This window comes from Falco biarmicus, chromosome 4 (genome assembly GCF_023638135.1).
Source record: "Falco biarmicus isolate bFalBia1 chromosome 4, bFalBia1.pri, whole genome shotgun sequence".
Taxonomy (NCBI): domain Eukaryota; kingdom Metazoa; phylum Chordata; class Aves; order Falconiformes; family Falconidae; genus Falco; species Falco biarmicus.
In genome coordinates, this window is record NC_079291.1 from 72,196,925 (window position 1) to 72,224,692 (window position 27,768).

The 27,768-nt window shown below is 37.8% G+C and overlaps 1 protein-coding gene across 27 annotated transcripts in view; it reads right to left on the reverse strand.

The window, feature by feature from the left end:
- Nucleotides 1–27,768, reverse strand: part of RBFOX1 (RNA binding fox-1 homolog 1) — a 918,501-nt gene that overhangs the window by 112,519 nt on the left and 778,214 nt on the right. The window lies entirely within an intron of this gene.

The window sequence follows — 27,768 nt, forward strand, 5'->3', positions numbered from 1 at the left end:
TGTATGGCATTTTGGTAACCCAAGTGACAAAGCTGGACAGCCCAGCAAGCCTGATTGTTTTGTACAGGAAGAACAGATTTATTCATAATATCCTGCCTCACAAGAAAGCAATTGCTTCATGTGGAATGGCATTTAGAAACAAAGGCAAAAAATAGTGGTTGCTCTTCTGTACAAGCTCATCCAAAATTCTATCAACCTAATGAAAGTATTCACCTTAAGTAAGTTTCGTATCAAAGTAGTTCACCTCTCTTTCCTCCCACAAAGGACCAGAATAGCCTCTACACAAGTCCAGTTCCACATCTCATACTACACTCAATATCTGAGTTCTTTAATTAATGTCTGAGTAATGGACTGACAACAAAGCTTTATCGGAGCAGTAAGAAAGATGACCAACGACGTGCCTGTACGGCAACTCACCTAATCACCGACAGCAAACACTGGCTCATAAGTGATGCCATGGCTTGGGTGGGCTGCCAGGGACATGTGTTGTCCAGGTTCACCTGGCAGCAGCAGCCCCTCGTGGAAATGCCTTTTGAACGGGGCAAAAGTCATGCTGCCCTTGGCTCCACCAGCAGCAGTGAGATTTGAGCCATACCCTACATCAGGGGTCCTCAAACTACAGCCCGCAGGCCGGATACAGCCCCCAGGTTCCTCAATCCGGCCCCCAGTATTTACAGACCCCCCTGCCCCACCGGGGGTTGGGGGGGAAACCGAGCAGCCGCAGATGGCCTCCTGCCACTTCATCCGTGCACCGTCCCCTGTTTAAAAAGTTTGAGGACCCCTGCCCTACATGAACAGGGTGGCAGCACCCTGCCTGCACTGCGGCTGCCTGCCACCTCCCCTCTGGAATATTTTATGTTAGAGGTCCTTGATCAGTTGGATGAAGACAATTCACCACCTGGAAGACAATGTAAGGAGGTTGACTCTGACTGGGACATTTGTTTTCGATATACTGTGACACACAAGCATAGCCCAGTAGAATCTCTTAATTCAATTACAGACAAATGAAAAAGAAGCTGAATAATTTCATTATTTTCTTTGGCAATTTTTACGGTTCCTGCTATTGAATATGCTTTGGGGCTTCAGTGTACCAGGTATTGTTCCAGGTTGAAGACTTTAAAGCAGTACTGATTATTTCTTTCATTTCTAGATGGATGCATTCTGGATGCTGATACCACAGGCTACGTGAAACTACTGCTATTACTGTGATAGCTTATGCATTGAAAGCTAGCAGCCTGTATAAGAGATCATTAATTTTGAGGACAGATAGGAGCAATAAGATAGGTTTCTTAAGCTTCTGGTACTTCAGGGCAACCAAAGAGTTATTAATTACTTGGCTACATTAATTATTTCCCCAATCTATCTTCTTTAACAATATGGAATATAGTCCTTACATAGTGCTTTACATTGCCATTGCTGGCTCATCATTTTTTTTCTAAAATAGTCAGCAGGATATCACGGAATATTATATCTATCATGTCTGGAGTGAAAACACCAGAAACCATAAATGTTTTGGATTCTAAATGTGTTGTCTAAAAACTCTAGGCAAAATTTCCATATATAAAAAGCAGATATGATTTTTAAAAGAATATTCATAATAGGTTTTAATAGCAGTTGCCAAGTTCAGTTAAGGACATCCAACTGACATCAGCATATCAATAGCTTGAAATGGGAGAAGGAATTATAGTAGGTTGCCTTAATACATTATTTATTGTTTGTATCGATTCAATAACTATTTCTGACCGCCTACTGATCCCATCCATGAATATCACAACAACAAAAATTAACTAAAGCATTCTCTAATTAGCTGCATCCTGGCTCCATTAGCCAAGAAGGAAATGCACATTCTTGGAAGTTCATTCTACATCTACAAAAACTGGATTACTGTGATATTTTCACAAGATATTTTAAAAATGAATTCTTTGGGTATATTCTTAAAAAAAAATTAATCAAGCGGATACACTAGGAAACATTTTACTGGTCAAAGGACAAAGACGTTAATTTAATCCAAATGAAATATCATAAGCAGTGACACATAGACAAAAACAAATATTCAACCAATTCTGTTATTCCTCTTGCATCTGTTAGTCAGAAGACTTATTTCTGATGTAATTCTTGTTGCTTTTAAAATGGACTTCAATACCAGAAACAGTGTTTAAAAATAATTTTGTTTCAATACTTGAAAGACTCATGTAAAATCCAGACAGGCAACAAATAAAAACATACCAAAAAATACTATGAAAATAAATACAGAAATCTTAATTAGAGTTGATTAAGGGTTTTTTATCATTTGAATGGGAAGTCTAGCTTCACATTTTACAAGCCTGTTTGATGAAGCCACCAAAGTATTACAAGAACAAAAAGTTATCAGTATCCTCATAGCTAAAAATGACTTGCTCATGTCAATTTTGCCCAGAAATTACTCAACACATTTACATCCTAAATTCATCTGTTATTTCTCTCATGATGGGGCTTGTTTCTTCTTGTGTGCCTAAACAGAAACATATAAATTCTAAGGATGTGGTTTCACAATCAGCTGAAGCTTCAACAACACACCTGACACACAGCCCTGCCTTTCATGTCAGCTTGGGACTTGGGTTCCTCACACCCTGCCCCGTGGTCACTCCAGTGCTTGTAGATGAACATTGGTTCGGACCCACTGAGCTACTGGAAATTCGCACGTCTTGAAATGATTCTGCGAGCCGATCCAATTCACAGCTAAAAAAGGGACAGAAATATGTAGAGGATGTTGGGTAAGAGAAAGCTGGAGGACAGGCCTATTCCTTTCTATGGTAGCACAGTCTTAGGCCACCTTAAGTCAGTTTAGAAAATGTCACTTACCCCAATCACAGAGAAAGGCTTCAGGGATTACAGAATTACACAGATGAATTATGTAAAATAGGAATCGAAATGCTTCCTTTGAAAGTATTAATGGGGAATGGGTATCATATGTTCCAGATTACCAAAAATACAGATCTGCCATCTAAAAATTTTGTACAAGTAAGAGTTACAGTGAAGAGAGTTAAAATAGATGAAGAAATATAGAAGTGTTTTGTAAAGCTTACAGGTAAATATGCCTAATAGCTATGATAGTTCTGAAACACCTTCTTCTAAGTTACACTTTGAAAGGCAAACACATACTGGCAATAAATCAGGACACAATGCTCTTGAGACCAAGGCTTTCTGACCGATGCAAAGCTTTTGGCAATAATTTGGTTACTGGAAAACCATTTATTCTCCCTGAATAACTTCTATCCAACTCAGTTTTTACCTTAATACGTGAAGAAACTATTTACAAAACAGCATAACTCAATACACAGGAAGGCAACTGTACTTTTACCTGTGGTCCTTCATTAATGCACAGGCATCGCTGATGGAACAGGATTCTTTTCTTAAATGTTCAAATTAGCTTAAAAATTCTTCTTCTAAGTATTATCCATCATAAGTCAACATTATAAAAGGCTGCAAAGCTGCAATAAATTTTATTGAATTTTTGTTCTGGCAACAGGTTCTATCTGGACAATAATAGCTTTTGAAGTCTGCGACTACCTTGTATAATGCTGTGACATTTAACGATATTTGTAAAAATGAAAAATCATTAATGAAATACTATACTACACAGCTTCAAAGGATATTACTTTCTTTAAAACAAAGGCAAGAAGTGTCTTTAGATGGAACATTTGCAGGTCTGGCTATGAAAACTTGTTTAGAAAGCAGTGCTTACTCTCAGCTGGAATCAACGTACGCCAGTTTCTGGAATTCCCCCCTGAACTAGACTTATGTCATGCATGTAAAGTCCCTTTTTGTAAGAGTTGTGTTGACATAACCAACTGCTGAGTGAACTTGTGAGAGCAGAGCTTCACGCTGAGAGAGAATGGTTGATTGCTACGGTGCAAGCTCATGAAAAGAAAGAAAATGTGACAGCATGATAAAAGGTTTTTCATTGTTTGACCCCTCACCTATTCCTGAATTCCTGCTGTGACTTTCCATTTGCTCACTTGCATGTCTTAGCCCAAGAAGTCAATTCTTGAACCCTCTGAAACACAGAAGAATTTGAGGGTTTTCCGTGTCACAAAAAAACCCACTTTCTAAATCACATTGCTCTTTTTATACCGAGGTACACAACAACCTAACAAACAGCAGTTCAGCTTCTACGCAGGACTGTAATTTTTCAAACTTAGATTACTGCCATTCCATGAAAAAATAGATGGATTTATTTTTCTTACTGGTTATGTTTGGTACTTTCCTATCTTAGGACATTGCAACCAAATGCAAACAGCATCTCAAAGGCAATACAATGCTTTGAATGGAAAAGCATGCCTTTGCCTGCTGTTCTCTGATGTTATCCTTTCTATAACACACTAGGTGCACTTTCGCTGTCAATGGAACGTGCCCCAGGGTTTCCAGTAACCCAAAGTCAGAGAAGAACACATTATGGAACATTATGCTTTATGTAAAACAAAAGCAGTCTTCTTCATCCGTCTCTTCAAGCTCATCCAACACCCTTCTTTCATAAATGTGAAAGACAATTTCAAGTTTTAGAAAATATCCCTTCTTCCTTCCCTTCTGCCACTTAAAAAAACCCAACCAAACAAAAAAAAAAAAAACAAAACCAAAACAACCCAGAAAAATCCAAAGAGTGCTGGATGGTTTAACAAATCTTTAAAGGGTTTAAATTACCAATTCAAATCTAGATGTTAATGTTAATCTTACGGTGAATTCTGCCTCACCCTATGAATTCTGCTTGTTACAGAGCATCACCCATGCAGCTTTTGCTGCAGAATTGGGCAACAACTTTGATCACTGGTATCAAGTTTAAGGAAACATCTATTGAAGAAGCGCAATCAGAACTGAGATCTCCTTGAAAATAGGTTTTACTTTCCTGGAAAAGTTCTCAGGAAAAAGGGAAAAAACCCCCATTCTCTAATAGCAACCCTTGAACACTGAGAGTTTAAAGCTATTCACCATCTTTCCCTACTTCTCCCAGTGAGCTTGCCAACAGACTTCTTTCCTTGTTCATCCTCAACCACAGCAACCGGAATTCCTCAGTCAAGATACACCTATTTTCATCTAGTATCTGTACAGAGAAGCCATTAGCCATTAGTCTCAAACAGTTTTGCTATCTGTGGTTCACTTCAGGAATCAGCATGGAATGGTACAGCCAGGCTCCCTCAGCCGCTACTACAGTTTAATTTTTGAACCCTCAGAAATGGGACTCAATCTAACAGTGGTGTCTACAGGTGAAGCAAAGCCGAGCGGGGTGACTGATACACCAGAGGGCTGTGCTGCCATGCAGAGGGGCCTCAATGGGCCAAGTTCCGCCAAGGGGAGCGCCGAGTCCTACACCTGGGGAGGAACAACCCCATGCAGAGGGGAGCAACTGGCTGAAAAGCAGCTTTGCAAAAAGACACATGAGTCCTGAAAGACAAATGGAATATGAGTCGGCAACATGCGACGGATGGTGGTACCTGACAAACAAGGAGAGAATGAGAGAGCTGGGACTGCTCAGCCTGGAGAAGAGAAGACTCTGGGGGGTCTTATCAATGTGCATAAATACCTGATGGGAGGGAGTAAAGATGAAGCAGCTAGACTCTTGCCAGTGGTGCCCAGTGACAGGACAAAAGGTAATGAGCAAAACCTGAAGTACAGGACATTCTGTTTAGATGCCTGGAAAAAAAATTTCCAGTGAGGGTGATCTAAAAAATTTCCCAGACAGTTTGTTGAGCTCCATCCCTGAATAAATCAACACCCAACTCCTGCACCACCGCTGCGGGGCCCTGGCTGGGGCAGCTGGGCAGGGGGCTCTGCTGGGAACCCAGGGGGGCTGGACAGGGGGCTCTGCTGAGAACCCGGGCCGGTGTCCAGTATCTGACACCAAGTACTTCCAAAGATGCAGAAAACCCTCTAGAAAGGCAACTATGCAGAAAAGCTCCCCACTCCGCACCGCCCCCCCAAAAAAATAAAAATATTCTCTCCATTACCCCAAGTGAGAATGCAATCCTTGTGAAATATGCCAGGTTTACCTCTTTAAATATTCTGTACATCCCTTTCTAAGTACAGGGGGGGTTATTATTCAGTTAATTCCTAGTAATTTTTATGCTACATATATTTATGCATTTTTAAAGTCACGGCTTTTTATTCCCTCCTCCACCATAAATGCCAAAGATACATTATTCCATAAATGCAATTAAATTGTCTTGGAACACATAGCTTCTATGACACCCTTCACCTACATCTGTTGGGGGCCTTGCATGCATTGCATTTTAAATAAAAATAATTTACAAAATAATAATCTGGACATTCTTTTTTCCTCTTCTATTGTCATGGTTAATGCTTCATGAAAATCCTCACAATACTAAAAAACAGTCAAATTTATACAGCTTGTTAATCTTCACAATGGTCTTGCAGGAATACTACAGAGGTACCAAGTGTGCCCATATACTTTCTGAGGTATACAAAATATCCCGCTCACACTGAGAACCATTTTTTCAATGACTGTGCAAAAGAGAAACAAACTTAGATACAGAAAAATGCAATCCTTCACACCTCTGCTTGAAATGGCTGTAGAATAAACATTATGTAAATACACTGGCAGCAAATGACAACTGTACATCATCTTTTCCCTGACTGTTCTGCAACATCTAGCATCTGATGGCCACAACCCAAATAAACAAGGCAGGCTTGAGAGAGGAAGGATTAATATGCTACAGGAAGGCATTCCAGCATAATCACGTTCTTCATTGTGCATTGATTTACAGTTACACTATTTTCACTTTAAATCTCACTTGTGTATCTAAGATTCCCATATTCCTCTCTTGCACATTCTCTTTATACATATATATAGTATAATATTGTAACTATGTAAATAAATAAAATATATAGATATTTCTTTTTTTGTGCTTTCATGATTACTGCATTATCTGTTCTTAGGATTTTTATTCTTTTCTGCATTACAGTGTCCTTTCCATCATTGATGCTGAACCTGCATAACATAATTGAAGTCTCTATATATAGTGTCACATATTAGTAACTGTAAGCTGTAATGCTCACCAGATTCCTTGAACTACAACTAAAGTGCTTCCTTATTTCATGCCAACTGAAGAGAAAAAGGAACATAACTTAAGGAAAACTGGCAAAATAATACTATTGCCAGATGTCCATCACACAGCTTAACAGCCACCACCCTCTGTGGGAATAATGCCAGTCTCTGATACCGCAAAGCCAGTCTCTCAGGAAACTTAAAGAATTATTTTTCCATTTTTTTTGTTGTATTTCAAACCCCTATTGCAAAAGAAAGCCCCACCAAACCTTACAAGTCAACGGTCTATGCAGGTTGGTGGACTGAAACTGAAAAAAAGGGGGGGAAAAGGGAAAAAAAAAGAAAATATTTTTCATTTATTATTTTTAAATCTGCTTCTAAACCCAAGTTTGTCTCCCTAACTCAACCAAACATATTTTTAGTTACTTCACTGATTCACATTTAGCTTCAATGCTGTTAGAGAAAACATTTGGTAATCTAACTTATACTCAAAAGAAAGCATTTTTTGTTCCTAGGTATGGAATTTTCACTCTACTTTATACTCTTGATGCATTTACATCTTTTTCTTTTTTTTTTTTTTTTTTTTTTTTTGGGGGGGGGGGGGAGCGGGGCGGGCCAGGGAAGAAAAGAAAAAGGGTTTGGTCACTCAGTTTGCCAACCAAGCCTACACTGCATATACCATACGTGAGGAATGTGAGGAAATCACAGGATGGCTTTCTTAATCTATAAAGACAGACTTTATTTCGGATGAGCTAAGAATCATATTTTAGTGAGTAGAACTTAGACAATAATATGAGAGGAATTTGCAGCAATAATTAACAGCTATTGGGAGTAAAACTCATTTAGAAATATAATAAAGTGAGAATCCTTAAACTGACTTCATCTAGAGAAAGATAAAAGAATAGCTTACAGAAACATGGCATGAATTGCATTTACAGTTAGCATCATCTACTTCTGTAACACCTTCCCTTTCCTCTGCTTCTAAAGGAGATACTGTCAAAATTGTTCTTTGCCAGACTTTAGGTAAAATTGTAAATTAGAACTTTTACCATCTGCTGAACTCCATCTCAGTAAAGAATTCATCTGCTTGAGGACACTGTGCATCTCTTGACCACTTGATAGCTAGAGAAAAAGTATCATAACCTTTTCTAATTATTACTTACAAAATGAAAGAAAGAAAAGCAGGTCAAAAATGAGACTCAAAAATGGTAGGTATGATTTTAAATTCCTTCAGTTATTTGCATAGCCATCCAATATGTTTTAATGACTGCAGTTGTGAGATTATATAAATTTATGAAGAATATTTATTTATTAACACATATGTTCAGGACTTTTACTCTTCCCTGATTAGAATGTCAGGTGAACATTTCAGCTGAAAGAAAATGAATTGTGAGCTAAAGATGTGCAGTTCTGTCTCACCTGACTTACTCATGTGAAGAGCCTCTAACAGACATTGTGGGGTGCATGCATTAAATTAGAAACCACGCCATTGATTTTTTTTTTTTCAAATTTCCTTTAAATAAAAAGGAAGAAGAAAAGGTTAATTAAGTTCCCCGATGCAATTCTATTAAGAATATCCATGATTACTGTAGCATGAGGAAGATATTTAATTCAAAAAAGAAAAAAAAAAAGAAAAAAAAAAAGGAAGAGGCACTATTGAAATATACAGCTACTCAACCAGAATGACTCAACAGCTGTAGCTGCTTTAATGTAATGCAGACTCTGAGAATATTATAGCAAAAAAAAAATATCCTAACATAAAATAAACCAAGTTTCCACCAGAAGTGTGATGCAGAAAGTCTCATAATCTAATATACAAGTATGAGTTGGTAATATGTAACACTTTTTTGTGTTATCATCAAAATCTTGTATTTTGTAATACAAAGTGGCATTTGACAATATGAGTCATATATCCGTAACTTGATATACTGGCCCACCAGGGTTTTGTTATTTGGATTTCTAGCTTGACCAATTGTGCCAAAACAAAATAAACCATCTCAAAATTTGTTAAGAAATACATTATTTTCAGAGATGTTATGCATGCTTTTACAAGATTCATATTCCACTTTCTGTTGTCTCACAGGTATTCTGTGCTAATTCTGTCAGAACAGAAGCTGCTTGCAGTGTTCTTTGCAAATTTAAATATGACCTTAAATGAAGATATTAATCTGCATACTATAAAGTATTATATTAATAATCACTATACTAAAGATCTATTTGCACAATACAAACACTATCAATTTTTAAATTGTATCTTAATAGAATATAATATGTTGATTTTCAATATCTAAAAATAACAATACAAAAGATGGCTGTATCAATATCAATTTTTCTCCTGTAGTCATTTTTCTTGTTTAATTCCCTGAAACTAATAACCTACAGATACAAGTGTACTTCATTTTGAAAATAAATTGAAAGTAAAAGTCTTCTTTTGTAACCAGAGAGCAGAGGAGGCCGAAAGCAACTATTAACAGTCTGCAAATAAAAGTTTTTTGTATTTGAGTCCAGATTTTATTAACCGCTTGAATTTAGCCTAGCCAAGACATGGTACTTCATTGAAAAGAGTGGAACTGACTCAAAAGATTAATTACAGTAAAATTATCCTAATCTGTCATAAGCTCTGATATAGGAGTAAGAGGAAGTAATTTGTTTCAGTAAAAAGCAATGATCACCAAAGCATGAAAATTAACACTTCACAGAGGTAGATATTAAATGAGAAATATTAGCTGCATCAGCATATTGGAGACAATTATAAACTGCAGAGGACTTCTAAGACTGAGAAATACTATAGTTTATTATGATAAAGTCAATTTCCCCATTCAGTAAATGCTCACTTTGTGAATTTAGCACTGTACTTCTTACTCCTCGAAGGTAAATTGCATTACTGCCTCACAGAATTTCTCCCACTGTCATTTCCTTTACGCATTCTTGCTTACTTTACCTCATGTAAGCTTATTAATACACAGAAGGCAAAAAGAATCACTGAGTATTACTTATATTATCACTCACTTTGAGTACACAGACAACACCTGACTTATGGTCTTCAAAAAATTATATTAGTGAAAAAAGAGTTTTTTATCAGTTTCAGTCAGTGGGCACTCGTGAGCAGATGAGAGCCCTAGCTGTTTTCTTCTAATGATTGCTTTTTGTTGGTTTTTTTTTTGTTTTTTTTTATGAAGAGAAATATATGTAAAAAGATAAGTACAACTACACAGTGAAGATACTCTGGCTTTACATACTTGTATTACAGAATAAATTCAACCCAAAGATTTTATAACCACTAGCATTCATACTGAAAGGTACTAATGCATCATTATGATCTAGCAGGTTGCTCGCTGTGTTTTACAGCCTTTCACACTACATTAACCTTTTGTACCTCAAGTATTTATGACCTCGTAAGTAAGTATTTATCAAACTGAAAGCTCATATACAGCACTGTATTTTAGCTATCATTGTTTAGGAACACTTATAATTTCTTTTTGCCAGAATTTTAAATCGTTTTGGTACACAGTCCATATTTTTAACAAAAACATTAATGCAAAGTTAAACTATTTTTCCACAAGTCATGAAAATGACTAGGCACAAAATTACTAAATGCCTCAAATATTGTCTCATGCCAATATGAAGAAAACCCTCTCATGCAAATTTTATTCTAAAATAAGATTTTTTTATAAACTGCAAACATACTTGTTATGCTTTTGCAACATTCAACAGTGTATCGCAGCAAGTACTCCTGGTACAAGAATCCCTGCAATTCCTGAAGTCTTAGATTCTGCACCTATACACCACACTCTGTATTTAACAAAAATTACCCCACCAAATGCAGCAACTGAGGCAGGAGATACGCTGTGTTACACGTCCCCATGCCATATGCATAGCCACATATGAGAAAAAGATCTGCAGTTGACTAACGTATTGTACAAAGTTTGCACAAATACAGTGTTGCTTGCAAATATTCTTCCGATGAATGTGAAGTATGAAATGTGAGTTATTGAAACCTACCATGAGCAAGGCAAAACTATAAGCTTAAAAACAGTCTCATAGAATTTATGGCTAACAAACACCACTGCATAAGCTGAGTGTATCTCGGAAAGAAACAATGCCTGTCTCAACTTGTCATTTCTTTGCTCTCTATCAGGGGTGTGTGGCAGGGTAAGGCATTATCCTCCCTTCCACGGGCACCCGAGTGATGGCAAAAAGAAAAAAAAACAACAAACAAAAAAAAAAAAAAATGAGGGGAAGGGGAAGGGGGACTATGGGGAAAAATGCCACACGGGAAGGGAAAAAGGGGCTCTGCTGCTTTGTTATCCTCTTCTGCACACTTATGCAGGGACACTGGTTGAAAGCACAAGAATTCAGTCTCAACCTCTAAGGGATTTCTGCTTGCTGGTAATGACAGTGAGATATAGATTACTACTGGCCTTGCCTGCTGCATTTACTGCAGAAAAGAAACCCCAAATATAAATAACTTTGTTACAGATGGAATAGATCAAGGAGTTGTTGTGCTTTGCTCTTTATAGTGCCCTCCTCCACCAAGATGTTGTCCGTTGACTCTCCTTCCCAGCCACGCTCCTTGTCCGTGTTGTGATCTCCTGCCACCTGTCTTACAGCTTTCTCAAGACTTTGCAATCCAGGTTTTAAACTAAACAAGCCAGTAAGTCAAAGGCTAGTTTTCAATTTCCCCCCCCTTGCCAGCCATGGGTCCCTGTATTTGTAAAGCTAAATGACACAGCAAAATGCCCTCGTATTTAACATGCTACAGGGACTTTTAGACCCTTGCAACCTGACCTTTGCCATGATCCCAGCAACAGTCATGTTCATCATATTTCATGTCCCATCTTTGTCTCCTCAATCCCATTACTCTGTGAAAGACAGATAGAAACTACACCAAAACAGATGCATCTTGTCATGTGTGGTAACATCTCAGCACATATCCCGAAAGGGGTGTGCAGGTGGACACAGAGATGTTCATTTCACATGGTCTGCAGGGTATGTCTGCAAGTTAAACCAAGCTGCAGAGTTTTGCCTTTTTTAAAAAAGGAATAGATTTCCTAAGTAACAGAGTACCTTATGAACTTTTTTCCTTATTCATACACCTGAAACATAGCATTCACACAAATCAAGCTTAGACTGATCCACTCAACGCTCAATGCTCCAAAAGCACACATCATTTCAAAATGAAATTTAGCAACAGCATTCTGTTGTTATGGGAAAAAGACTCACTCTCAGTCTAGACACTTGGGGCTCAGGACAGCCAGCTTCTGAAATCTATTTGTTACAGATTTGCCTCTGGCAGCTTATTTAAACTACTTGCACCCTAGTTCCTTCACTGCAAAGGTGGAAAAACCAATAATTGTAATTCAGCAAAATCTCACAAAATGGTCACAAGGATGAAATCAATCTTTTTATGAGATGCTTGGAGGGAATCATCCTCTAAACTCAACAAGAAAGAAATAATCACACTAGATTAAAGCAGTAGCATCCCATTCAGAAACATTTCAACATTATAGTCCACTCCCAAATTAAAGAACTCTTGAATATAAAGAAACAACTTTATGATTTGAGGCCACAAGCTTATTAGCTCTCTATCTCAAATTGTTTTGTGCTTCTCCATGAGAGTGGTAGGAAAAGCAATTCAACTTCCCTCATATAAGGAATCATCACGGGGTAAAATGTCAGAAATTTTAGAGAAAACAAAGAAAGGTCGCCTTGCATTCAAAATCAGATTAGAGCAGCCCTATAATGCACCAATAGATTGCCTTGTGCCCTGACAAGCTGCTAGGAATATAAACCCCTTAGTCCCTCAGCTGCACCAAAGCACACAACACATTCTGGTCCTAAGGCAGTAACGCAGCATGTCATACATCCTCCTTCAGTCACTGTGACATCTGTATGAGAGGAAAAACCACAGTAAGATTTCATAACATTGGTTACATCTCTGTGACAAGGTAATTCATCAGCACCAACAAGCTTGTACAGTGCAATGCTGAACCCCCATGTTATATTCCTGCAGTATTAATATCAGCCTCAGGTATTTGGTGTATTTCCCACTCAGTCTTTACTATACAGGAGAGTGGACAGTGAATTCATGACTAGGGAAGACTGAATCAAACTAAGAAAAAACCCTCTTTGAGCCCTCATAGCACTCAAAGCTCGCTCTTTCAGTGATAAAACTGGCCAAAACATGCACTAGGATATTAATTCCACAAACCTTATCAAAAGAAGATCAAGGTACAAAGGTATTTTAGGAAATGTAAGCACAATAAATTTATCACCTGGGCACTATTCAATTTACCAAAGACCCCACCTGTAAGTAACGTAAATAACATTTGGCATGAAATGCCTACTCTTACTGAAAACTGCTGAGCAAATACCACATTTGATTGCTGCATTTGACCAGTAGGGCAAGGTGTTACAAAGCATCCCCAAAGGATTAGTACTTTAAAGTAAATCTCAGGGATTTCCTATGTAATTCCTATTTCTTCATCCAAAAACCACGATCAAGAAAAAATTCTTGTAGTAAATGGATGGTTTGTTGCAGGGGCAACACATTTCAAAGAACACACCACCAGCCAGCCTCCTTCCCCTCTTTTCAGTCCCAAGAGCAAGAACATACACCTGAGGGTGCACAGCTTTCCAGAAAAGCATGGAATATGCTTGTAATGCTCATGAAACCACACATTGTAAAACAGGTTCAGGTCTAGTCTAAACTCAGATGATTATTCCAATACTTGTGGAATGACTACACTATACACACAGTAACCTTCCTGTGAATGTGTTAAGTAATAGTGAGTAACTCTACGCTGAACGAAAAAGTCTCCTTTTACTTTTAATAAAGACAAAGTTCAATTCTTCATGAAGAAAATGGATAGATAAATAAACAGATAGTTGACAATACAAAACTTGAATATTCGGGAAGATGAGCCCTCCTTCCTGCCCACTGAAGGCAAAACTCTTAAAAGCACAGGACACAGTAAGTTCCATTTAAATAATAATTAAAAAAAACATACCAGGCTCCTAAATTATGCTAGCTACCTGGTTCTAAACTTAGCAAGTCTAAATGATCAGGATCTGAAATACTTCAATCAGCACGTCAAATCAATAATGTAATGAATTAGAAAGCTACCCAAATTTGGGGCAATACATTACGTGTGTTTAGGTTAAGGAAACTGGAGATTGCTAGAACCTAGATTCAGTTTGCTACCTGAAAAGATTGTCACTAGAGATATTAAACATGCCAGGGCATATGTGACTGGTAGGGCAGCTACATTTCTCAGTCAGAAATATGACATATAAAATGGCTTAATTTTGCTATAAGCAAGACTTGCTACACATGCAGAGTTAGGATTATTAACATGACCTGTATCATCTCGCACACAGTGAGTATATGCTACGTTTCTAAGCATGTAATAGTCTATTTGGGAATCTTACTTTTGAAAAACCCCAGACAAACATCCCAAGTACTCAAATTACATCTGAACAGAAGTTCCAGGCAGAAAAATTAGATGGACTGAGCTAAGGTGGACACATGGGAGCCTGAGACAGAGTAAATTTGCTGTTCTGAAATAAGCATTTGGAAAAAACCAAAGAAAGCCAAAAAACTTAAAAACAAACCCACAAAACAAAACAAAAACAAAAGCAAAACGAAAACAAAAACAAAAGAAAAACACATCTGTGTTGCAAACAAAACTATCTTTTGCTGTAAATATAATAATGAAAAGAGAAAAAAACTTGGCTTTTCCATTAGAACACGCAGAACAGAATCAGTGATTCAGACACTAGTACCTTTGATTGAACATGTTTCGTCTATAAAACATTAGAATCTTTGAAAAGTTGACTTCGCAGTACACACAAAAAGAAAATTAACATGGGAAATGGCTGCAAGTTTCTTTTGAGAGAGAACAGAGGGATAAAAGGACGGCATCTGCAATACTTTCAACTCAGTGGGGAAAAAAAGAAAAGAGGGATCCTAACTCAAAAATGAGAGGAAGAAAATTCTAAAATTGGAAATGCTTGCTGGAGACAGGAAGAAAGCCAATAACAATATTTTATGCTGGTGTGAAGGTGCTTTCATTGCATGCATAAGCCACTTCACAAGTACAGATACTGCCAGTCTGTACGTTAACTTCAGCAGTTCTACAATGAGTGGAGCCTGCAGCATCCCATAGCTTTATAACTACAAGCATATGCTAAAGATTACCTTCAAAACATAATTTTAAATAGCTCTAATGGTAGCCACTATTGGATATCTTTGTGTGTATCAGCAGGTAGTGATATTTCAAGCACAAGCTTCATGTCTCAAATAACGTATACTACTCAAATAAAATGTCACCCATCAGCTTGTATTAACGGCAAAATCTCACAGTGCAAGTGTATCCAAACACAACTACCCAGGAGCTCTGCAAAAACTCAGCCACCCCCCATGCTGGTATCTATCCCTGAATCTAATAATTATGTAAGCAGTTCTGTTTGATTATTATGAACACCCAAATACAACTTTTTCAGTTATAAGTGCTTGCAAGACTTATCTCTGAGGTTTAAACCGTATTTTGTCAAAGTACCGTGTACCACGATGCAAATTTGCTGGGATATAGTATCACCCACTCCTGAGCATCAAATGATGTTCATGCATTAGAATTGATTCGATGTCTACCTTACAAACATGTCTACTACTCCAACTTTTAACTTTTTGATTTTGTAAATCAAAAGAAAGACATTTTAAACACCGAGAATCTTAAACAAGCGTCCCAAAACCCTCGTAATGTATTTTAAGCTTGCAACTTTAAGGGAAAATTGTAAAAGGAAAAAAAAAAAAAAAGAAAAAGAAAAAGAAAAAAAAATTAAAAAAAGAATAAGAAAAAAGTTTTTCAATTTGCTTAAATTCTACCTTTTAATCTGATTTTTAATTCTCTCACATCCTTTACTTTTTAAAACCATCTAATATTTTTTCCCTAAACACACTGTCAAAACTGGAATACATTCTGTATTAAGAGCAGAAAAAAGTGACATTCATATAGAACAATAAAGCTTCAACTATTTCTGCTGCTCCAGGTTAGGACAGTGTTGCAGCTGTCCCTGTCCAGTTGTTTTGTGGTTTTGGTTTTTTTTTTTTTGGTTGGGGTTTTTTTTGTGTTTTTTTTTATTTATTTTATTTTATTTCATTTGAAAGTAAGAGCTTATGTATGAGAACAAGGAAGTAAAAGTATTCAGGGGTGAAATTCAGTGTCTGTTTTGTTAAATTTAGTAACACTGTACTTGAAAACTAAAATTTAGTAACACTGTACTTGAAAACTATGTAAGAAAGGATATTAAGAGGAGGGGACTGAGTCCACAAGAAATCATATTCCTTAGCACAACCCAAGTGTTTTCATACCCCTAAACCCAATAAAACAAGGAACAAATACGCTGAGCAAACAGATTACAGAACTGCTGCATTTGCAAGTAAATGCACAAGTTAAAAGCAAATTTCTCTGGCCTAAACTATTATTTTTTCCTCATTGTAAGTTAAAAAAACCCCTCATTTCTTTTTGAATACCATGTCATGTTACGATTAATAATTTCAAATACTTTAAGTAAGTTCACATTTTATAATTATATTTTTGGCAATAAATCTCTTTAAATAAGGGCAGGAATAACATAACGTTTTATGTAATAAAAACATAGTACAAAATAAATATATCACATCATTATGAAAAGCAAAATTAGGTGTCCCAGCATTATTATGACTTGAAAATAGTAAATTTACATAGTTTCCAATCAGTTTTGTAGACATCTTTTATCTCACACATTATGTGCTTATAATCCACAAGATCTTTTATTAACTGAAGCTACGATTACAGAAGCTTCATCTGCAAACACTAATTAGCACAGACAGACTTAGATCTTTCTTGATAGCTGGGTGATCATGCCTGCAGTATGTTGCAGTGTTGGTACACACTGTTTTCAAATCAAATATTTAGATACTATTCTGGAACAGCTGGAACTTATGTGATTCCTTATTAAATTAAATAGTTGACATCTTTTGACGCATTTTTTATAGCAGCAACAAAAAGACACGGGCCTAGAAAAGACTCGATGATTGTAATCACGCTTTCCTATTCTCTTTTGATTGAATTAGAAGGCATTCTGCTGATTCTTTTTTCTTCTTTTATAAATCAGCGAATAAATGAAAAGTATTTTAATCACAATCCAAAGCAGAAAGGCACAGCAAGAGAAACCTTCAATTCGTACTTTACAGGGTATAAGGAAGCTGGGAGGCAGTGCCAGTCTTAATACAGAATCTGCCATCAGTCAATATATAAAGATTGAAAAGTCCTCAATGGCAAACAATTTTTGAAGTCCTCTGTTCCATCGATAGTTTCATGTTCTTTGCCTACCGCACTTGGAGGTGTTGCTAGACCTCGTTGCAGAGGCTCATGACAAGCTGTCACACGGGCACTCTTTAATCCCCTCCTTCTCACAAGCATTTTTACAGAATTTACTGCTGCAGCTGTGAAGGACCTGAAGAGTACTTATACATGCTCCTGCCCTTTGGAGGTGGATTTTAAATGGACACCTCAGAATTTGTATACTGGGGTAAGACTCTTGACTGTAGTTAAGAGGCACTTCCCAGAAATAGAAGAGAAGATCAGTGACAGTGGCAAGTGTTTCAGTGGTGTTTCAATGGGTGAGACTTAAAAAGATCTTGACTGGAAAAGCAAATGCAGAAAGTCCCTTTAAGCAAGAGTAGTAGATGGCCTGAGGGGTGTCTCTTAGAAAGTCATTGAGAAGCTTTTATAAATCAAAAAAGGCAGCATGATATGCTGATACTGCAACATAACTGCCTGGGATACCATCTGACAAAACATCTAGAACCAGCAAGATGCAGCAAGCTACATACAGAAATACCAGAGGATTCGTTTGTGCTCTTCACATCAACTCCATATGCCCTGCAGAAGATTACATATTCTCACCATGCCACGTTAAAATCAATGGTAGCTGGCTCTGTAACTCCTACTGGGGGTCGGGGGGGAAATGCAAGAAACTACTGATACGATCTTGGAATGAGAAGAAACAGGAAGCAGAGACAAAGCAGGCATGTTGAAAAATAACATTAAAGGGAAAAACAGAGGAGGATTACGAAAAGGGAAGTGTTGTAAAGATGAAAAGGAAGACAAAACAACTAAAATGCACACAAAGATTAAAAGCAGGCAAGAAGCAAGAAACAGGAGAGGCAGGTTTGGCTTTTATGTAATTCTGGTTTTGAAATCAATGATTAATTTTATATGTATATTAAACTTTCTCAGTGTATCAAGAAATATTTACCCTCTATCCCCTGCAGTGCCAACAAAACAACTAATTGTTCACCTTCAGTTACATAAGTAAAAAGCACAAAGCACATGGCAACTACTCACATCTCAAAAAAACCTCCAATAAGATCAAGCTATACTTTAACCGGCTGACACTATATTTTGAAGTTAAGAACTGCTCACAAACCAACATGAAAGAATCTCAACTTTATATAGAGCAACTGAGTAGGTTTCACATGAAGAGAAACAGAACAGCGGTTTTGCTTTTGCTGTGGAAGAACTGCATGTAACGTTTTGCTAGAGGCATTCTACTCTAAATGCATATTTTGATTAATTAATCATCAAATGTGTACATTATTTTAAATAGTGTCTAGCTACAAGATGCAACTGCAAAGTATAAACTGCCTTAACTGGGAACAAAATCTGTAATAACAACAGTAAATTTAGTTTTAAGAGTACCTAAATTTATAAAGATACCGATCTGTGCATGTATTATTATCCTAATTTATTGATGTTATACATTTAAAGCATTTTGGTTTCAATAGAAATCAGAAAAGCATAGTGATAAGAAAAGAAATAGGGTTTTTTACACAGTGATGTTAATACTAAAATGAGAAAACTATTTCCTAAGAAGCTCAGATTTCATGAAGGCAGTTACCTTACTCCTATCAATATTTTTAAACATTACCTACACTTTACAGTACAAAGCTATGTGTGCTTTCATAGCCAAAGTCCAACTCTTATAGCCCAATTGCCTGAACAGACCTCCTAGCTGCATTCTCGTCTCCCAGTAGAACCAGGACAAAAAACCCCATACTGTTCTGGTCTTCCTCAAACTGCAGCAACTATCCTGACATGGAGATTACTATTTCCAGGAGTACTGGGTCTGTGTGGCCAGGTTTTGGTAGCAGGCAGTGATGGTGGCAGCGCCTCTGGGGTAAAATATTTAAGAAGGGGGGAAAGTTTCTGTGCAACAGCAGCTGCAGCTGGAGAGAGGCGGGGGGCTGTGAGAGCAGCAGCCCTGCAGCCCCCCAGGGCAGGGCAGGAGGGGGCCGGGGGGCTCCAGGCGCCACAGCAGAGGTTCCCCAGCAGCCCAGAGAGGCCCACGGTGAGGCAGGATGTGTCCCCCTCTGCCCATGGAGGCCCATGAGGGAGCAGACACCCCCCCCAGCCCGGGCAGGACCCCACGCCGGGGCAGGGGGTGCCCGCAGGAGCCGTGACCCGCGGGCAGCGGCGCTGGGGCAGCTCCTGGCAGGGCCTGTGACCCCACGGGGAGAGGGGCCCGGGTGGGGTTGGGGCAGGGCTGGGGACCCCGCGGGGACCCCCCTGGGGCCGGCTGGGCCTGAAGGACGGCAGCCCGTGCAGGGGCCCACGCCAGGGCGGTCACAGGGGGCAATTTAAAACGACCATCCAAATCTTCCTGCATATCACAGACCAAAAACAGCAGAAAGCACATCCAAGACTATCAGCTCAGCCTAACTGCTTTTCTGGTAAAGTCTGAAAGGAAAAACTAACCGCCCCCCGAACGCATATCTAGTTAATAAGAAAATTGTCCTCTGTCTGCTTCTGCCTGTGATGCATATTTCACCCTGTCACATCACTGGTAGACCATAAAGCAGCTTCACACTTACAGATGGATTCACCTGCTTGCAGGTTAAGCCAAGACAGATCGACATGCCTTGCTCCTGTCTTTCTAATATTGATGGATAGCAAAGTTAGATGTTTGAATCAAGTCTCTCTTTCATACTGACCCCAGAAAGGGAACAGATTAATCAGGAAGAAGTGGTAAGTAAGCCCACACATGAGTAACATTTAATTAAAGTAATTCTGTGGGCAGGTAGGTGGGCGTGTGGGAAAGCTGAAGAAATGGGTATGTGGGAGAGGAATGGAAACTTGTGAGTACAAACAGGATTTGAAAAAAAAAAATGTATTTTCAGGTTTGGGTTGAGGGGTAATAGGCCATTAAGCCATCCTTAACTGAGACCTACATGTCGTCATGCAGGAGAGTACATTTAGCTCTTGTGTAACCCTGGACAAAGACTGTCACATTAACAGAAGTTCAGCCTTATGACTTATGGAAGAAAGGAAGCCTACCTGGATGATCTTCATAGCTTTTAACTACAAACCTTGTTAGTTTTGCATCTGCCTGTGCTACCTGACCATTCGGACCTCTCTAATGGAGAGTCAGTTTCTTGCAAGCAAGGACCTAAGATGTTGATGGTTAACCAAGAAGTTACAAGCATGTTCTCCACATGCCATTGCATAAAGTACTCTACTCCACGCAATATACAAATTTATACTGCAATTACAAAGAGTTGGTCCAGGGAGGAATCAATGACTTCTGATCAAGTTGCAAACCATTAACTATCATTTGCATGCCAATTACAAGAGAATGGAAAACATCATCAGTCTTACCTAGCCTAGCACAGCCAGTCCTGCATTTAGCGAAAATGAGAGTTAATTGTCACCAAAAAAATGCCCCCTGTAAGGATCAGGTTTAATTACTGTGTTACAATGTGAAGCAAAGATGCAGAATGTCAAATACAAAGTTGTAATGAGCTATTTCACCATACCAAGATCCCGTTTGAAATTTATGCTCAGTTTATTCAGCAAAATGTGCAATAAATGTTTTTCTCAATGCATCAGAACCCGAAGCACAGCCAAAGCATTTGGATGCCACAGCTACTTAGACTGCATAGAGAGAAGACAAAGTCAATAATGGAACATGTAGAAGGATTGGTATTGAGCAGCAGCCCAAGAGCCAACACAAAGTTGTCTATTGATAACACAAGAAAACTCAAAAAAATAATATTGTTAACTTGTTCAGGGCCAAGCAGGGAGAAAATTGTTTAGTTGGTCAATTAAACTTGACAGATCAAAAATTAATTGGTAATGCTTTTTAGAATAAATGTTTCAAGTTGGAGTAATATGATCATATCTCTGGTTGATAATGTGATTGAAAAGACCTCTGCAATGTTTTCTACTTTAAATCTGCCTTAGAGTTGGCTGGAATTACCTGCTCAAGTGATCGAAGAACTGTTATTCAGCCCCACAATGAACATTCAGAGGGGTATTCAATGGTGTTCACCTAATTTATTTGAGCAAACATTACTAGAGATGAAGGAGCATAATTGCTGTCTTTATCCCTGCATGGGGTTTTTGTTTTTGGGGAGGACCTTCAGCTTTATTACTTCACTGATTTCAAGCACTTAAAAATCATGCGAGGAAGTTAAAATTGCAATATCTCAACACCCAACCCCCCCACCCCAAATAATAATTGTCATGCCTTCTGTTTCAATATCACATTTGAAATCTTTTCTTGCTATGAGAATCAAAAGGAAAAAGAAGCCACGGTGACACCTAAATCACAAGGACCAGTTACCGAGATTTCAGAACACAAGATGCGCTGATAGGCATGCAGTGGCACAGTCAGCTGGCAGCATGACAGCTGCTCTCCTCACACCAGGTACCCACTCACAGAATGACAAGTACTTTCCCGCAGTAAAGCCCAAGTTAACTCAGCAACACAGGAAAAGGAGAGGTGGTTATCTCCTTACCAGGCAAAACAACTAAGTACGCAAACAGCCACTTTTTAAACAGTATCATAGAAAACAGTTGCTTTAAGGTTTTGTGTATCCTTGAGAAAAATCTATTTTAGAGCATGCACTGACACATGTAGCTGCGAAAGTGAGCAATACGTTCCTGCTATTCCTTAGCATAAGCAAAGAAACACATGTGGGGCATAGTTACAAAGTTTACACGCAGGGCTCTCAGCAAGGAAGCCTCTTAGAAGGAATAATGCCTATGATCACAAGTCATTACCGTGCCTTGCCAAACCAGCACAGCATTATGTTATCTATTTGGGATGTCAGTTTTGATCTCTTTACTATAGAGTAGGAGCCGGACCAGGTTGCTCGCTTCTGCAGCTCTGAAGCACTCGGGGTCTTGAAAAAAGCTCCTTGAAATATTTTCTTCAAGTAGCAGTTGGGACCAAATATAATAGGTAGTATAAATGAAATAGCATACCATGCTGATACAATAGCCTACACCAGCAGGATATGATTTAGATGAATAAACACTGCTGTAACAATTGTCAAATTATTATCAGCCATCTAGCATACTGGTGGCAAACATCTATAGACAAAAATACAGAATGGAAATAGAATAAAAACTGGGTCATTGATAGTAGTTGGGAAAAAAAAATAAATCTATGTGGAAATCTGACTTGCAAGACAGCCCACTTCATGATGAAAAGTTCCTTGCTCCTCCACAGAAGGAGCACAGTCCTCTGAGTGCCACTAGTTTGAGACACACTGTTGTAAAAACAGCTGATGGACAACTGTAAACCAAGTAGGATATAGCCCACTGATTAATATGGAATAGAATTTCTTGAAACAGCTAACGTATCTGACATCCTCGGGAGATGGACAGATCAGGAATAAAATAGTAGGAAAGCAAGAGTGGAAGAACAATCAAGTTCAACATGGTGAATACTTTTCCAGTCCAGAGCATCACTAAGCCTTCCCAAATCCTTAGATGAAGAGATATCCTCTGAGATATGACTAAGGAATGGACAAGCCTGGACATAATTAACACCAAGAAAAGAAACCATCAAACTTACAAGCCATTAAGATCTCAAAGAACATACACAATTTCAAGGTAAAGCAGGACAACAGTTACAACAGACATGCAGTATCTAATATATCAGTTATTCTCACACAGTAGAGTATCAAGTTCATTGGATGCCACATGAGGAACTTTGGTAGTAACAAAGCTGAAATTTAGTCCTAACAGCAAACTTATACATAAAATACCTCATCATCTTCAGTGATCACAGCCAAAGCACACCTTTGCACTACATGTCTTCCACAGGACCTCAGCAGCACTGCATCCCCGTGCCACCCTGGTTATTGATTCAGAACCACTTCGGACAGAAAAGCACTATGCACTGATCCACCCACACTCCTCCAAGTAACCTGCTTTTTCCCTCCAGGACTCCTATACAAGCACACAACTTATCAAGGCTTTTCAGCCTGTGGAATCTGGTGAAGTCCCTGCCCAAGGCAGAAAGCCTGCACAAGAGGCTCGAGTTTTCTCTAATGCAAAAGTAGAATGAAGTTTAGGGCAGAATATTTTTTGTACACACACACACACAACACAGAGCATTATTAAAACCTCAGTTTTTACCATACCATATTTACTTTCATTATTAGTATAAGACACTTAGAATAGGAAACACTACAGAAAAAACATTTACTTTAATATTACTGCTTTCTTACACATGCCCAGTAAACGCCCTTTGTATCTACATACTCATTGCCCACTGACATCAACATAAGTTGAGCATGAAAACCACAGGCAAAAACTGAACAAGTTTTACTCTCGGAACAATGTATGTACAATGTGTTTGCATATATACATATGTACACAGGTAAAAGGTGATATGATATTTCATAAAATGATCAAAAGTCTGTCTTAAAAATACGTTAAAATATGTAACTATTTAACATAACACTCAAACCCACTCTGCAAAATCATCAGACATTACTTTTACCATAACTTTGTAACACACTTACCATTGATCCATCCTTCTTGAAAGAAGCAATTTACTATTTTTGTTAATGACTAAAAGCACGTTTGATGCTATGCAACTCCAAAAGTCTACCAACCAGCACTTAAATAACCCAGTACTGGATGAGTATTGATTGTGCATATACTCAGATGGACTACTTCCTTGATTAAAGTTAAACAAATATATTGATCCAAAAAGATGAAAACCGTATTATTCAGAAAAGACTCAAAGTAACTTTTGACAGTATTTTATTACCTACAGAAGATTTTGTATTATTTCAGCTAAATCATCCTGTCTTTGAACATTTACTTCCCTTTTATCTGGTATATTTTCTCCTGTTTCACAGCATCTGAATATGAAGTTAGCAATCCCTACACATGCAATCTAAGAACCTCTTGTGCCAAACACTTACCCTAATAGAATCTTGTTTTACACTTTTTTAGCAAGTAATGGATAAAAAAAAAAAAAAAAAAAAAAAATCACTAGGAAGTACACTTTTTGGAAGTACAAAAGAATTTCTCACCCCACATCCTCACTGCTAGATGAATGTCCATTAAATTACATGTGAATTGATTAAGGATAACATGCAGAAAAGTCTTAACAATATCAGAACATTCCATACTCCTCAATTGCAATTTTCAAAGAGCTTGGTAGTCAATTCAAGCGAAAGCAAGCAAGACTGTTCTCTCTTAACTGAAAAGAACTTTGGAATCAAACTAGGAGAGAAGTGGAAGGAAAATGGCAGTGTTTTTGATAGGGTAGATACCCAAGGCAGTTGGAAGTCCACAGAAAGTCACTGCTACAAAGGACAAAAGATACCCAGAGCATTATATGCAGATATTATGTGTGCTCCCTGGAGCAGGTCAAGGTATAAAAAGGGTCTGTGCAATAGTTTGTTGTAAAAAGTAAAATCCAAGAGGAAAAAAAAGGATCCCTTCCTATTAAGTTCTCAGCAAAATATTTTAGTTTTAATCAAAGAAAAGCATACACTCTCTTCTGATCAGATTTGCCTGCTTTAATAGCATATAGAAAATACTATATATTCTGTAATCCTGTATTTATTAATGTCCCACACCAAGTCCAAGCTGGTTTCAAGCACTGTCATTTTGTCTTGGCAGTACTATACATCCAATTTGAAAGGCTCTGAGTGACCAAAGACAACACAGGAAACCTTTACTAGAGGCTACAGATTCTACTCCTAAAGAAATCAAGTCTATAGATTTTCTATATTAAGAGCACTCTACTGTACACAAAATTGCAAACGTGTAATAAAACTGATGATCAGAATCTTGTTCAATTTGCAGCAAATTGGGATACCAACAGTGGTTCCAGCTGGGCTGGGATCACACTGTGATGTAGTAAAGGAATCAACAAAAGTTGCATGGAACCTTTCGATTTTTATCTCTATTATTTATAACTTTATCGAGGTTTAGGTAGCACTAGACCCAATGTGAGCTCTAGCTTCCAGTGTCTAATTCTTTCAGACAAAAAGAAAGAAACTGGGACACAGAAAAAGCCAGGGTATGTGCCTAGCCTCACTGTGCAGTAAGATCTTCATGGATGTGGTTAAGTCACTTCTGGTACTAGTTCTACAAATTAGATACAGTGCCCTGCAGTTTATTAGCTTTGTATTTCAAACTTTTATGATGCATTTTTAGAATATCTCCAGCTTCACATGTACATAAATATGCACATGAATAAGAAAATTCAAAAATTGCTCTTGCCTCCAATAGCTTGCCTAATCCACATTAATCACAGCAGCATTCTTTTGTGAAAGACTGATCAATTGATCATTCGTCTTATAATGTTTACTGAAAGGAAACTATGTAAAAATATTGGAACCTACCAGGGCTACTATGTCCCCACATCAATTCAACTTAAAATTCTTGAAGACTCAAACCCAGCTATTCTAAAAACGAGCAGGAACTGGAAAGAAGTATTTTTTTTCCTTCAACAATAAAGACCACATGGAGTTACAAAGTTGACACAGTGCTATTGAAGCTCTGTTTCATAATAAAAACATATATTATTGAACCTACAGAGAGATGTACACAGCTGAACCCTCGTAACGTTACAAAGCCCCTGTCAAATCTGCCTGGGATCTATCTGCATATACTTATATATAATCTCTGTACAGCATGTTAAGTGAAATGCTAATGAGACACTGTGTAACAGATTTTAGAACTAGGTACCCATAATTAAATTGTGCAAACAATATTTGACTGTGTGTTTGTAAAACTAACCTGTGAGTAATGTGTTAAATGTCAAAGCTACTTTGAACAATGTAGATCAACAGAGATACACTTCTTGTAAACTTGTATTTTCAATGCATTGTTCTCCAGGGAGGAATAGTATCCGTTGCAATTTAGAAAAAAAACATATATATTTTTTTTCAAACAAAACAAACCAAAACTTTCTCAAAAATACCTTAAAGTCAAAAGTAAGGAAATCTAATTCTTTATAAACAGCATGGGAGCTACTTCAAAACATTATGCACATTCTTCTGTAAAAAAGGAAAGAGGAAGGCAAGAAAAGGTTCCAAATAAAAAGAGCAAATAACTATACTATATTCCCCAAATACAAAAGGTTAGTGGAATTGAAGTATTATCCTTCAGAGAATGGAAATTCACTCCATGTGGAACCAGAAGGGAGAAAGTGTATGACAGGTAAAATATAAGTTGGATATTAGGAAGGCAAAAAGGAAATAAGAAAAGCAGATAGCAAAGGATACAAAAACAAATAACAATAAAGCCTATTAGTATATCAGAAGCAGGAAACTTTCAAGGGAATCATTGGATTTGCTAGAGCTGGGATTGAATACAGCACCTGAAGAAGATAAGGGCATTGCAGACAATCCAAATTATTTCTTTTCATCAGCCTTTGCCATGGAAAATGTTGGAAAAAACGCATACCTGACTTTTCTGATAAAGAGACTAACACTTCTTCAAACTGAAAAATCAAAAAGGGGTGAAGAAACACAATAAATTGAAAGCAATAAATGATGAGGGATGAGCTCCTGTCCCACTCACATCGACAGGTGTTTTACCATTGATTTTCGCACTACACAGTCTTTTACTTCAGAACTGAACAACAGACCAACAGTTTCAAAGTATGAAACAGCTGAGCTGGGCATTGCAGTGGACTGTTCAGTGTGCAGCTGTGGTCAAAAGAGCAAGCAGAATAGCAGAATATAAAAGGAATGAGACAGGGACAGTAGGAAAGATCATACCTTTAATCACTGTCCAATCTTTTCTGGAGAATCTATTCAGCTTAGGGTTCCTGCTCTAAACCAGCAACAGTGCATATGGCAAGAGTTTGACAACAGTAAAAAATAATTATGGAAGATAATTTTAAAAGGTAGAAAGAACCAGGAAGTTAACTTAGCAAAGAGATGAATAAGAGGGGACACTGCAGAGCTGCAAAGGATGCTATAAGATATATGTAAATAGGATGGTATGCAACTTAAACTTTCTCACACCACTAAAGCAAAGGCCCAATCAGGGCAATAAAAAGTTACCATGTCAAAAATAATATGCCCAAAACATTTTACTGCATAAACTGCAAAACTATGTAATTAATTCACAAAGACATCTCTATGATAATCACAAGGAATATTTTTGTGCGATTGATATTGCTTTTCTTTCTTGTTGATACCCATATAAAGAAATCAGTGACACAGCAATAAATATAAATCCTCGGAAAACTCATTTAAGGGAGCGTGCTTTCCCTTTTCTCTTGCTCTAATGCATGAAACTTTTCAGCTTTGACATATGCCAGGGAAGGAAGGGAAGGAAAGATGAGGTATGGAGCACAGTGGCAGCAAGGACAAGGACAGCTAGCAGAGGTGTTTCAAGCACATGCTCAAATTG